The following is a 13,271-nucleotide window of genomic DNA, read 5'->3' as shown; positions in this document are numbered from 1 at the left end:
ATTTCACTGCACCATTCCCCATGATTTGGTCCTTCTTTTCAGACCTCGTGGTTATTTGTGTTGTCGTTTGTTTCAATGTCAATTTCTATGGTTCTGAAGTATTCAGAGTCGCCTGCGATTGCAGGAGCAGTGTCTGTGCCTGATCAGATTTGCTTGTTACTTCTTCAATAACTAAGAAATGAGGCATTACTAGGTGTTCTGAACTGGTGTTTTATTTATTCAGATAAATAATAGCCGTGACACAAAGAGAATGGAGAATCTGAAGTTTGCCACTGGTGGTGGGTGGGGACTTTGCCCTGGGCATGGCCGAGGTGTTCAAGCTCTGAGAGGCACTGGTCATGTGCAGCTGCTTCTCAGGCCAGCTGCCATCCCAAACTGTCTTCTTTTTCTCTAGATTGCCAGCACACTCTCTCTTGCCAAATACTGTTTGGGTATATAAATGATGTTTTATTTCCTTTAGAGACCCTGTAAAAAAAGGTTTAAGGAAGTTTTGATTCCCCAGTAAAATTGGGTTGGGATGGCACACAAACTGTCTCCATCCTTGGATATGGTAATAGTATTTTTGTCTCGGCCTTGCTTTTAGAAAGATTGATGTTGTTTACAGTGCTTTCTATGAGTTTGCATTGTATCAGAGTCCTGACATTCATCAGTAAAATTTATGTGATATATTAGCTTGTCCACTTCTTAAGGTTAGACAGAAATGAACTGAGCAGATTTTGATGTCTCTATGTATGAGACATCTTAATGCCACATTTCTTTCCCCCATTACAGACTACTGAAGTAAGTACATTCTTATAGCAAGTATTAACACCAATCTGTGTAAATGATCTTACTGAAATTTGGTCTTTCTCATTTGTAGGCAGAACTGTCTTTCTAGAATATTATTCCCATATCTGAAACAGCAGCTACAGCCTATAAAGTAATGAACCTCCATTGCTTACAAAGTGGAAAACTGTATGTGAGTGGTCTCTCAAATACCTTGTGAAATTATTAGTGTACCAGGACTTTGTGTCAATGTCTCATTGCATTTTTACAAATGATGGAGGAAACTTATTTTTGTGAATGAGAACTGAATGACTCATGAATGTTAGCTGAAGAGATAAACTAATCCACCTTACTTCCCCCAAACAGAATGAACTCTACTTATTGTGTTCCAGCCTTTATTATCAAGCTGTAATTGCTTGAGTATTTTGAAAGCCACATAAATGAGAGTAGATAAGAAAAAAAATATGATGATTCTTGTTTATCAAATAAAATAGAAGTAATGTCCGGGAGAGTCAGACTTACTAATTAAAAGAACTTAGAAGAAAGGACTAAAAATATATTGAAATGTGGCAAACTAATCTGAAAGTCTGTCTGAAAATAAAAACCTCTTGCAGAGCAAGAGGTCCCTATAGCTGCAAAATTTAGATTCAGGTGCATTTGCAATCACAAACAGCAGCACCTATGCTGTGCTGTTAAAGAGTGTTTTCCAGCTCAGCTTGATGGGCATGTTGATGCAAGTTTGACAAAGAAAACATAATTCATTTTGCCAGTGATGGAGATTTTAACACTTGCTTGAAATAACTGATAATCTGGCAAAAGAGAGTTAAAGTATTACTGCACAGTATTTCGTTTGACTAATAACAAAAGCTGTTTATAAACTCTGAGAACCATGTTTGAAGGACAGTGAAGAAACATTGTTTTAATGAATTTTACAACAACTATAAAAATTGTTTTTTCACTCATATCATGCTATTTTCTGTTCTCCACAAAGAAAAACAGGAAAAATGATCAGATAAGTCATTTGTCGTTGCTGGTACACTTCACACACAGGATGGGGGACAGGTGGTGAGAAAGATCTGCATACAATTGAGAAGGCTGTAACGGAGATGATCAGAAATCTCCCATGGAGGGAAGTCTATGAACATATAGATAGAATACAGGGCAATACTTTTTCTTTCATACCCTTCAATGTGTTTTTTACTTTTATTTAAATTCCTTCTTTCTTGCTGCTTTGTGATAGTAAAGGGATCCAACTGCCCTTTACTCGCTATCTCATGTTGTGTCACATTATCACCTTGCTTAGAAGCAAACGTTATGTAGGAGCACTGTCCAGCACATGTTTTCCTGTGCTACCTCCATCCAGCATTTTAGCTGCATTTCCAGTGCCAGGGTCCCTAGGAGGGTGAAGTTGTTTCCTGCTTCAGAGAGGAGATGGGATGTTAAAACTCTCTGAGTTCAGGCTGGGCTCAGGCTGCCCTTAGGGTTCTGCAGGGATGCCAGGGCTGTCCCACTGGAGTGATATATAGGCACCCACAGAGCACATTGGAAGGCTTCTTGCAACATATATGGCCTCCCCAGCTGAGATAATGCGGTTGGAGGAGTTGCACCTTTTGCCTCATATCAAGACAAGATGATGTGTCACCAGTACAATTTCTATTGGTGGTAACTACTACTGTTGCAAGGACTTGGTAAACTGCAAACTCTGTGCTTTTGGCTGCCCCAACAATTTCAGCTGCTTGGCCTAGCTGTGGAGAACATGAGGGAGTAATCTCTGTGTTCCCCAGACAACTGGCAGTGTGGAGATTTACAAAAGTGCATTGGCCTTCAGCAGCAGCTGCAAAGAGATGGGGATCACCCAAGTGGTAGAGCAAGGGTACCGCACATGGTCTCACTCTCAAGCATGCCAGTTGCATGGTGGAAAATCCCTTAATGTCATATATTACTGAAGGAATGTAAATAGATCTAGGAAAGTCAAAATGCAGGGGAACCTAAGCTGCACTCAACATCCTTCCGTTCCAAATTCAGCGCTGCAGTGAAGGCTGGGGCTCTGTTAGGAAGTGAGTAGAAAGGGTTTCACACTTGCCCTATCTAGATACATGCATAGGGTGGGAACAGACCTTGTGCAAGACAAAATTTCCCCCCCCGGATTAAGAAGTAATATCTCAGATTACATCTAGATTTTCTCCCTCTGCTTTCTGCTTTGATTTTTATTTTCTTTCCTGCTGTTCTTGAAGATCTGGATGTCTGTGAATTAATATTCCAGTGAGTCTGGGGAGCTGTAAATGTTGGCTCATTAGTTCACAGGTTGTGCTCTAAGAATAACGAAGTTTTATCAGTGTCAGGCAATGCGACTTTTACCATTCTGGGGATGGGGAAGTCATATCTATCTGCTCTGGCACATTTTCTGTGCCATGTTGTACAGCTACAAAGGCACACTTTTTTACTGGAATCATGATACTAGATTATGATTAAAACTGAAACACATCAGGAATCATCAGATTTTGTTGCTCTGGCCTGAGCCTTAAGGTCAAACCTGCAGCAAACTGCTACAAATTCTCCCACAGAAGACAGGACATTTCTGGTTTCCCATGTGAACACAGCCTTCACACGAGTCCACGCTGGTCCTGCCATGGTGCTGTGAGCCCAGAAAGCTTGTGGGATCAAGTTGAGGGTTTTGTAAGTATAGGCATCTCTGTGGGAACTGCTAGAAAATTTTGTGCTTGTGTGTCCGGGTCTTCCTACAAATATGTCTCTTAAGAAGACGGTAGAAAAGACCTATCCAGAACTATTTCTAGTCCACTAAACCAAAGGTGAGAATGTATTTTCCTCTTCCTCATTGTTTCCCATCTCTCAGTAGATTTTTCTATTACAGTCTTCCAGTAGATCTCCTTTCTCTTACTGTGGCCTTTCCAGTAGGATCCCTTACAGTTTATCACCTGGAAAGTGTCCTTCCTTCCACAAGTCTCAGCTTGCTCTTTTCCTTTGCTACAATTCACCTGAACTCTACTTATTAATGTAAAATAAAAAAGATGTAACTCTCATTGCATAGTCACAGGAAGGCCTGTAAATTCTATAAAAAAGACAAAGTTGGAAAAAGGATGGGAAACAAAGAAAAGAATTGAAATAAGTCACTTTAAAGGTTTGTGAAAGTGTGAAAATATTTACTTTGGTTGTCCAATATTTGTCATTCATTTAATCAATTAATTTACTTCTCACAGCCAAAACACTGCCATTAAAAAGGCTTACTCAGATGCTTTACCCTGTTCATATTGATTCATTTTCAGTGAAAATATCAATATCTTTGTATAGATCTAGACCTTAAAGTTACTTAATTATTGATTGAGAAACAGTTGCTCAGACTGAGGAGGCAGATTTCTGCTGTGTTCAACAATAATAAGAAACCAAGCTTTTGCATGAACAGACATTCTGTAGGACCATCCTTATTCAGTGTATTAGTTGTCAGAGGGGAGCAGAAGTCTACCAAAATGACTTTTCTGTGACCTAGTGTGGTCAATGCTTCCCATTTCATTCATCAACTATTGAAAACTAAATTAGAGAACTATGTACCCTTTTCAGTAATTGTTTCTTACTGTCACTGTGAAGACAGAATGAACTTTCACGGTGAACACTGTAATAGTAAATAAAACATTCAAATCATGTTGCTTTTCTGGCAGCTTCTGAGCATAGTTTTGAAGCATGAGGACTGTTATATGTTGAGATATAATTGATTTAAACATTTGGTGGTTTTGGTGGCCTGTGATTTCTGCTGAAACAACTGGTGGTGAAACAAGGTTGGAATTTCATCTCAGATTCTATAGCTAATTTATTGGTTTGTAAGAAAACTTAGTGTTTTGAAATTTTTCAGAGAAAAGAAAAAGGAAAAAGAAAAAAAGTTTTCTAATTACAATGATTGTAAGTGAGGAGCACAAAGCTGGACCCTTAGATTTCCTTGGGGTAAAAGGAAAACCTGCTGCTGTAAATGCAAATGAGGTAATTCTGTGGAGATCCTGAAAAAAGGTATAGCAGAATAACTAGATATAACCTAAGTCACCCAGTGCCTCTGTAGGGCATTCTTTAAATCTTAGACTCTTGCACTTCACAGCCATGGGCGAAATGACGAGTTGCAGACACTGTGACAGCCAAAGCTGGCTCAAGGCTCCTCATCAAGGCTAGCAAACTTGAATATTGTCACCCCAAGAATGAGGGCTTGGGGAAAGGTGGAAGCCCAGCCCTGCATTCCATAGGAGGTGGAGGAAGCCAAAGGAGCAGAGTTGGGCTCTTCCCTCCAGAAGTATCTCCAATACAATACAGCATTTTTCTCTAGTGTCAGCAGCAGCACAGTCCTGTATATCCAAGTGTCTGCTGTAGGATAATCCAGGTACTGGCAAGGGTCAGTTTTAATGTGTGACCCTGGGTTTGCCAGTGTGGTGCCACAGGTAGTTGCTGTTTCTGTCCATGCCAGGATGTGACCTTCTGGCCAAAGCCTAGAAATACAGAAGCAATCATCCTACATCAGCCATGTGTTGACTCTGACCTGGGGCAAGAGCAAATGTTTCAAAGGAGGTAGGAGATCATAGCATGAAAAACACAAAAGAGTCTGCTCAATAGAAATCTGCAATTTGCAAGTACTAAGATATAGAATGGCTTGTGTTGGAAGGGACATTAAAAATCATCTAGTTCCAAATCCCCCCCAACACAAGCAGAGATGCCACCTACTGGATCAGGTTGCTCAGGAGCCCAACAGTTGTCAGTTGTGGAATGATTTCAATGTGAAAAAAAAAAAATCTGGTTGTTTTGTTTGTTTGTTAGTTTGTTTTATTTTTTGTTTTAGTTTTCCAAATAGTTTGTAAAAGACCACAGTTGAAGGACTCAAAATGCACAAATACGCTTATTGGTAACAATGCCTCATTTACTAAATGCTGCATCTGACATTAACCAGACCTTGTCTGTCTGTCTGTCTGTCTGTCAAGGTATTATTTTCAGTAATTCTCTAGGTGAGATGGACCAGTTTGAAAATGCTGACAGCTCTACAAGATTTTACTGCATCCAGGACAAACAGCAATGGAACATTGGTCTGGAAGAATGCAGGGAGTTGAATTGGAAGTCAGTTGTTTTGGTGTTGACAATGTCAAGGTTAGTCTATCTATCCTGGCCAACTGAGTCAATGGGATAACCCAGTTGTTGGTAACTAAAGGCTGTATCAGCCTCATATGTTTTAGGTCCTCAATTCTGGGGTAATAAACTGGGTAATAAATGGAAGGCCTTTGATCTCACATGTAAAGGAGAGTTGTCCAGTGTACAACTGGGTCAGATGAAATTGTGAGCTGATGTTCAGAAGGAAAAAGCAGCCCTATTAGGATGGCTTTTCCCTGGATGTTCTGCATTTTAGAGGTTTGACAATATTGAATTCAGAGGCATGATAATATGAATTTAGATAAGAAAAATAATAACATTTAAAATAATTTTTTGTCCTGCAGCATATATAACTACTACAAACAATAGCATATCAAAAATAGAAAAATATGAGAATAGAATAGATTTATTCTGCTTTTGCCTATTCTACATGTCTTACAAAAACAAAACCTTTAAAAGGGAAAGTTGCGGAGTTCTGAGCCTCATTGTGTCCATGGGACCTGATCTTGCATGAAATCATGCTGTTTACTGTTCAATTGTTAGGACACTAATAAAGAATAAATGCCACTATGATAAAGTAAAAGTGTCTGTGTAAAACTGGCCTGTGATCAGAGTCAGGACAGGTTACTCTATGCTGCAAATCAGCCAAGAAGGTGGTAGATCAACTCTTTTCCCATATAAGGAATGATAATTGTACTACAGTAAGAAAGATTCCTTAAGACATACCCAGTATGTATTAGCCTACTTATAGTATAGTTTTAGAGCAAATCTTCCATTAAAAATGCCAGAATGAGAAACAGAGATTAAATTTATGCTTTAATTTGTTTTGGTTTTGTAATGTTGATTTTTTATTGATTTTAATTACAAGTAATTGAATTCTGTGTTGCAAATCGCTCACTCTGTATGTGTGAAGGGTGCAAAACATTCTTTTAGAAAGATCATACTCTTCTGTGACTCTGTTCTCCATATCCACTTTTGCCTGCATGTGCCTCCTTTCCCCATGGAGTTCATATGCAGAGTGATGTGGCACTCTGGTTACCCTTTGTTAAGCAAAAACGTTATAAATATGACCTGTACGTTGGCATTTACATGGGTTTGGGGCAAATATCGTTGGCAGGGCACACGTCAGAGTTTCTTTTTAATCATGCCGGGGAGTAACACTCATTTTAATGAAGACTGTGCACTTTATTTTACCCTATACCATGCATCAAAGAGGAAGCTTCCATGAGCATGTTGAGCACAGGAAGTAATTGGGTTTAGATCAGTATGTGGAAACTGCCTCAGCAAAATTTTCTTAGTCATGATGACTTCTTCTTGCTATTGCTGGTGTCTCTGGAGAGTATATAATTTTTTATCTTTGCATGCAAAGATCAGAAAAACTGATTGGAGACTTTAAAAAAGGAACTAACCTCTAATGCCTGTATTCAATGAATTCTCAGTTATTCAGAGCTGGGAGGTAGATTCAGAGCACAAAGACAACTTCCTGCAAGGGCTCATTTTTTCCATAATGCTCTAGGAGCAGCAGAACAGAGATGAATGGAAAGTGTAAATTGACTCACATTTTTCAACACTGACCAATTTGATAGAGATGGTCTGTTTCTGAAAGGAAATTTTCTTCATCATTATCTGAAAAATCAGTTCAGTTTCTCCTTGTTGTGTAACATCCGTGTACTTTGGTGACTGCCTTGGTTACCTGAAAAATAATTTGTTTGGGAAAATCTATGCAGGGAACAATCAATTCAATTAATTTATTTTTGCTTAGTCTTTATTTTGAAAATTCACAGACATTATTAATTTCCCATGTGGTTCTTTTCCTTTCACTGTCAGTATGTTGGTGACCCTGTGTCTTTGTTGGCTCTGCTCAACAGGTGAAGCAGCAGTGTCCATGTCCGGACATTCTTTCAACAGTGATCCAGAAGTAAGAAGGCTCTGCACAAGCCACTGTACTCTCCTAAAATCCTTCAGCAAGTTGAGTATTTTTAAAAAATCACAGGTGTCTAAACACAGATTTCACATATGGTGAAATGGCTGTGTTCCATGTATCTGGAAGGCAGTGGCTGTTTGCAAGCAGGATGTCCTTATAGGGCCTGATTTCCAGATAACCTATGCGTGAAAAACGTGAGTCTGTTGAACACCTGAGTTTTATGTGACTTAGAATGGTTGTCTGTGTCTATAGGTACTTTATTTTGCACCTGATAGTGTTCTAAGGCCGTGTATAAATTACAAGCAAAGTTATGCATCTATACATAAGCCTTTAACATGGCTGCTATTCATTGCTATGATGAACATGTTTCAACTACTGTGATGATTTTTGCCTCAGATATCCATGTTATTGTTTTGGATATTTTAAAGCTCACTATTAAATCTTAAGGACCGAATAACTGAACTGAGTAAAACAGCACAGCTCTCTGACTTCAGTAGAGAGAGAGCCTGATTTACACCAGCTGAGAATCTGATTGTCGCTTTTGAGCTGTCGTAATTGCTTAAGTGAAACAGACAAAGTAATTGGTGCAAACTAATACAACTGATGGAAAGATTCAGTGTTTGTCAATACCAACTATGCTATGGAGAACCTGATCAATGAATTAGTCTATCAATTAATTAGCCTAGGCAGAAAATGACTCCCTGTTCCGTTAGTCCATGAAAAGATCAATAAAGTCAAATGTCTAGTTTAGTGTTTCTCACGTAATGATTATATTATGAGAAGAAGAAGAAAAACAATGTTTATACTGTTTCAATTACAGTTTTCAAGTGTTCAATTAACAAAAAGATATCCAGATAGTCCTGTTAAAAAGATTAAAAGCAGAAACTTTAGGATTTTAATGCTGTAAAGTTACTTGTTGTCCTGTCTATTTAAACTGCATCTTCAAGGGACTGATATTTCTATAAAGAAATGATTCTCTGGTATAAGGATTCACATATGCTGAGCAACCATTTTGTCAGTTCCTCTACGTGGGAAATTGTGGCAAGAACATCAGGCTTTTAGGGCAAATCCTTCATTTTGGCAGGGGCTAGACTGAGCCACCTCTCTGGGATGACTTTGGCAGTTCACAGCTGTTGTTGTGTCATCATCAGAAACACATTGGGCAGAAAACTGAGAACTCAACCTTTTTCTGTTTTAATTGGCTGCAGTCTTATTATTTCTGCTAAGTGTGGCCTGGTCACTCACACTTTGAATTTTGCATATTCATAATTGACTTTACAGCAAAAATAAGCAAATACATCTTCTGTTACAATCTGCTAAAGTCCCTAATTATAAAGCCTTTAATGTCTGGCTGTTTGCCCTGTAGTATGAAAGAGAGGCAAGCGTTCTTGCTTTCATGCACACACATTTGGTGGTTGCAAACTTTAAAAGTATGCTTTGCACTACAGAGTTTTAGATATCATTTGTATAAAATATGAGAAGGGATAATCATGTGAAAACCGAAGTAGCTGGCTATTAGTCAGGCTTGGAGGCTGATGAAAGGAGATTTTGTGAAGGGAGACAAAAAAAAAGTCCAGATTACCTGAAAATAAGATTTTACTGAAAGGAAAAATTTTTTGCAGTAATGCTGTGATAATCTGCTGTGATGAATAATAACCATACGGCAAATATCAAAATAAGGCTATCTACAGTCAGTGAATAATTACAGCTTTGAGATCATCTAGGCTTTGGTGAACATGTAGATTACTCTTAATGTCAGTCATAACCTTTTACCTTTTTCAGTCTGTTTACAGACTACAATACTGTCTTTAAAAGCTTAGTCTTTTGCAGAAAAATTATGTGTTACTTCATGTTTCATATTCCAGTAGCAGTTTTTCTATTAAAAACAGATTCAATTTTAAGTAACTAGTGATGATATGTTCAATGTGAGTTAGCTGGATGAAAAACTGTTGGCAGTCCTCCTGTTTTGCAGGGATTAGCTGAACTAGTCAGAATAAAATTTAAATGTGCCTACTTTTCTCAGTTTCAGCATATTCTACCTAAAACTTGCACTTGGTACATGCTCAAAGATATAAAAAATAAGATAATGTCTCACTTTGATGTAGGGAATGGTAACTTCCAAGCTGTTGCACAGGGAATCATAGGAGATACATATCCACCCCACTTTGTGTCCTCCTGAATGCCTTGTTTAGAAGCAGAGGATCCCACGCATCTCACCACTGTGTGAACATGGTGGTTATGTTACCTCTTTGCAGGAGGTGTTTGAGGCCTGCAGAACAGCAGATAAAAAATTGGTGACAGAGGGAGTAAATATATTTAACCTGTTTTCATATGGACAACTATTCTGGGACAAAGGAGGTAAACACAGACTGTCACACTGACAATCCTTTTTTCCAAAATTCACAGCGTGATTCCAATGTCATATTCCTAAAATACAACCTTACCTCAAGGATTGACTGAGTCAGAATAAGGCAGTAAACTTCTACTTACCTGGCACACTTCCCAGATGAATGTCCCGAAAAGGGCTTTTCTCAATCCAAACTCAACAGAGCATGGGCATGTGTTTCCTGACAGTGAATATCTGTAGGTTAGGAAAAACCCTTTATGGATTTACGTAGCCTCAATATCCCAAAACAGTTCCTATAAGAATATATTAAGGCTGAAACTTTCTTTGGAGTGTGCAGGAGTTGCACAACATTGTCAGCAGGACATTTTTAATGAAGATGTGGCAGATGTGCAGGTCTAGGGATCAGTCTCTTATAATGGTCCTCTATGAGAGTAACCCATATTCATCACTGCCAAATCCTTAATTCGTGATGTCACTAACCCTGATGTGGATTATCTAGGTAAAAATTGCTATTAAACCCCCTGATGAGGGCACTACATTTTCATAACAACCATTATGTTCTAATGCACCTACAGATAGATGAAGTAAAGATACAACTTCATTTACCATTTCTGCAGCTGGTTGTAGGTGACAGCAATCTTTTCACAGACACTTCTGGAGACACCAACTTGCATGTCTAAAGATAAGAGGCTTTTTTAAAAAAAAAAAAATTATCAGCAATCAAGTGAGAAAGAGATTTTTTTTCTGGATATGAATAAGAGTAAGAATCTAACCAAATATGCCTTAAAGCCAGCCAGGAGGGCAGGAAATCTGACTGCAATCCTTGATCACCCCCAGCACATACACACATCTATTTGGCTTTTCAGAGGAAAGAGATAGCCCTCATCTGTTGGTAAATAGGTACCTTGAGGACTCATGCAGCACATTAACAGAAATCTAGTTTCTTCTATTATTTGTCTTTTGCTTGAGTGTGGGACTTCCTCTGCATAAAACAGCGGAGTGCTGCTTCACTGAATCTGAGCAATCATGGAGGTGGTTTTAGTAGCAGTGCAAAAAAGTTCAGCTTCTTCAGGCTTTTGCATTTAAAGTCAGCCTTCTTCAGGCTTTTGCATTTACAGGGTTGGTAGCTGCAGGCCAATGTATGCGATACAAACATTGCCATCAGGAAACATTGGCCCAACTCCTTACCTGGTTCAGGATGACTTGCAAGTGTCGCTGTGATGAGGTTGCAGTGGAAGAGACAAGGATCCCACACTTGGTTCACCAAAGATTTCCAGTCACTCTTCATATTAACATAGCACTCATGTCTCATTTATGGACAGGGACCAACTTGTGCTTGGCACTGACCATGAAATTCTGGGCCCTAAAGAGCTTACACCCGTCTGCCAGCACATGAAAAGGGCAAAGGGGCAAGGAAACGTGCTCAGCTCTGATGGGACAGGAGAGAGAGCCCCATAGCCTGCAGTCTTAAGCATGCCAGCTCTCTAAACATCTCTACCTCTTTTTTTCTAATAGGCAAAGTAGAGTTTCTTAAGGAGGAGTTTGAAGATGAGTGAAGTAACTTTACTGTTCTTTACAAGGAACCTTTCTGCAGCCCGAGCTACCAGCTGGTAGATACCATGAGTGAGTAATAATACCACAGATGGAGTAATTCCTTTGATTTTTATTTTTTTTTTAGGTGGGGGGGAAGAATACTGTATTCTTTTGCTTTAATTAATATGCTTATTCAAGCTAAATATGGGGACAAATGCCTGGTGCTATTAGCCAATCTCACGTAACATTGTTATAATAAGGAACTAGAAAAAGATAAGTATGACAAAAGCTTAGCATAGCCAGCTATGGAGTCATGTTAATTTTAGACTCCAAGATCTTTTTGAAAAATGTCTGATGGCCTGTTGGGTCCCATGTGGTTACCCCAGGTGGCACCAAACCCCATGGAATTTGCAGCCAGGTCCCCACCAACAGGGGATCTCAGTGCAGTAGAGTCCACCTGGAAGCTGGCAAGGAGGCAGAGCTGGCTGTTGTGTGAGTAGTGTCCTGCTGCCTCTGCCTGGCTGTGATATGTCTGGCCCAGCAGGAGCAGGGGGTGAATGGTGCCTTCCAGATCCAATTGGGAGCAAAGAGGACTAGTGCACATCAGCTGATAAGGTTGGCACAGCTTTTCTCACTAATGTTGAGTAAATCCCCGAAGGCTGTGGAAGCCAGTAAGCAACTAAAAGTTCTAGTGCTTGTCAGAGTAATCTTATCCCAATGATCCACGTCTGTTGGTTCAGCAAAATGAGGGCTAGAAATGTCATGAGAATAGGATCTCTCCACAGAGCCCCATAATTCTGCTTCCAGTCTCCTGGGGCAGCAGCAAGAACTTAGGTGAATAAAAATGGTAAATAGTATTCGCAGGAGGAAAAATTTCTCTGTAATCACAGGAGCTTTGCATAGAGTTTCATTCTTGACTTTGAAATTGTGAAACATTTGCCTTACATTTGCCTTGGTTCTGGTTTGTATATTTTACTGAAACATACATCAGATATTTTCCCCAGTGTAGTTCTTGCAAAAATAACAAGCTCTAAAGCTTGTCCAGTATGCTTCAGCAAACCAAGCAGTAACACTCACTGCACTGGACCATGACCATATGTACATGCAGGGCTGTCTTTTTATTTTCCATTCCCATGTTCAGACAGTGTCACAATGTCTTTGATACAAATGATTTCATTGACTTAATAGTTGATTGTGTACCACAGAAGTTTGCAATAGCCTCGGAGGTCATGTTTAATGACACTGTTTTGCAGAGCCCAGCCAGTGCCTTCAACATGCACAGCTCAGCTCTCCATGTGCTTTGAGCTGTACCATAATCCTCTTCATGCCCTAGATTGCCCACAGCCTTCTAAGTAGGAGAAGCTTCATGAGGGAGTGTCCTCACAACCCCACTGGAGACATGGGATCTTTCAGGCAGGACAGTGGGTACCTTTGCATTGCTTTGTGCCACTGGAGTTGGTAGAGATTTTACATACCACATTTCAACTTTTTTTTTTCTGCTCCCACTGCCCAGACAATTCAAGCAGAATCTAACAGCTGACGCAGAAGCAATCCTCATGGCCTATCTAG

The 13,271-nt window shown here is 39.5% G+C and overlaps 1 long non-coding RNA gene across 1 annotated transcript in view; it reads left to right on the top strand.

Annotated features, from left to right (window-relative positions):
* Positions 1–13,271, top strand: part of LOC135418921 (uncharacterized) — a 56,930-nt gene that overhangs the window by 26,233 nt on the left and 17,426 nt on the right. Inside the window, exon 6 of the long non-coding RNA XR_010432747.1 lies at positions 11,685–11,792. This is a non-coding gene — a long non-coding RNA (uncharacterized LOC135418921). The remainder of the gene's footprint in view (positions 1–11,684; positions 11,793–13,271) is intronic.

The sequence above is a fragment of the Pseudopipra pipra genome, chromosome 9 (genome assembly GCF_036250125.1).
Source record: "Pseudopipra pipra isolate bDixPip1 chromosome 9, bDixPip1.hap1, whole genome shotgun sequence".
Lineage (NCBI taxonomy): Eukaryota > Metazoa > Chordata > Aves > Passeriformes > Pipridae > Pseudopipra > Pseudopipra pipra.
Note: the sequence above shows the minus strand (reverse complement) of the source record. Positions and strands in the feature narration are given on the sequence as shown.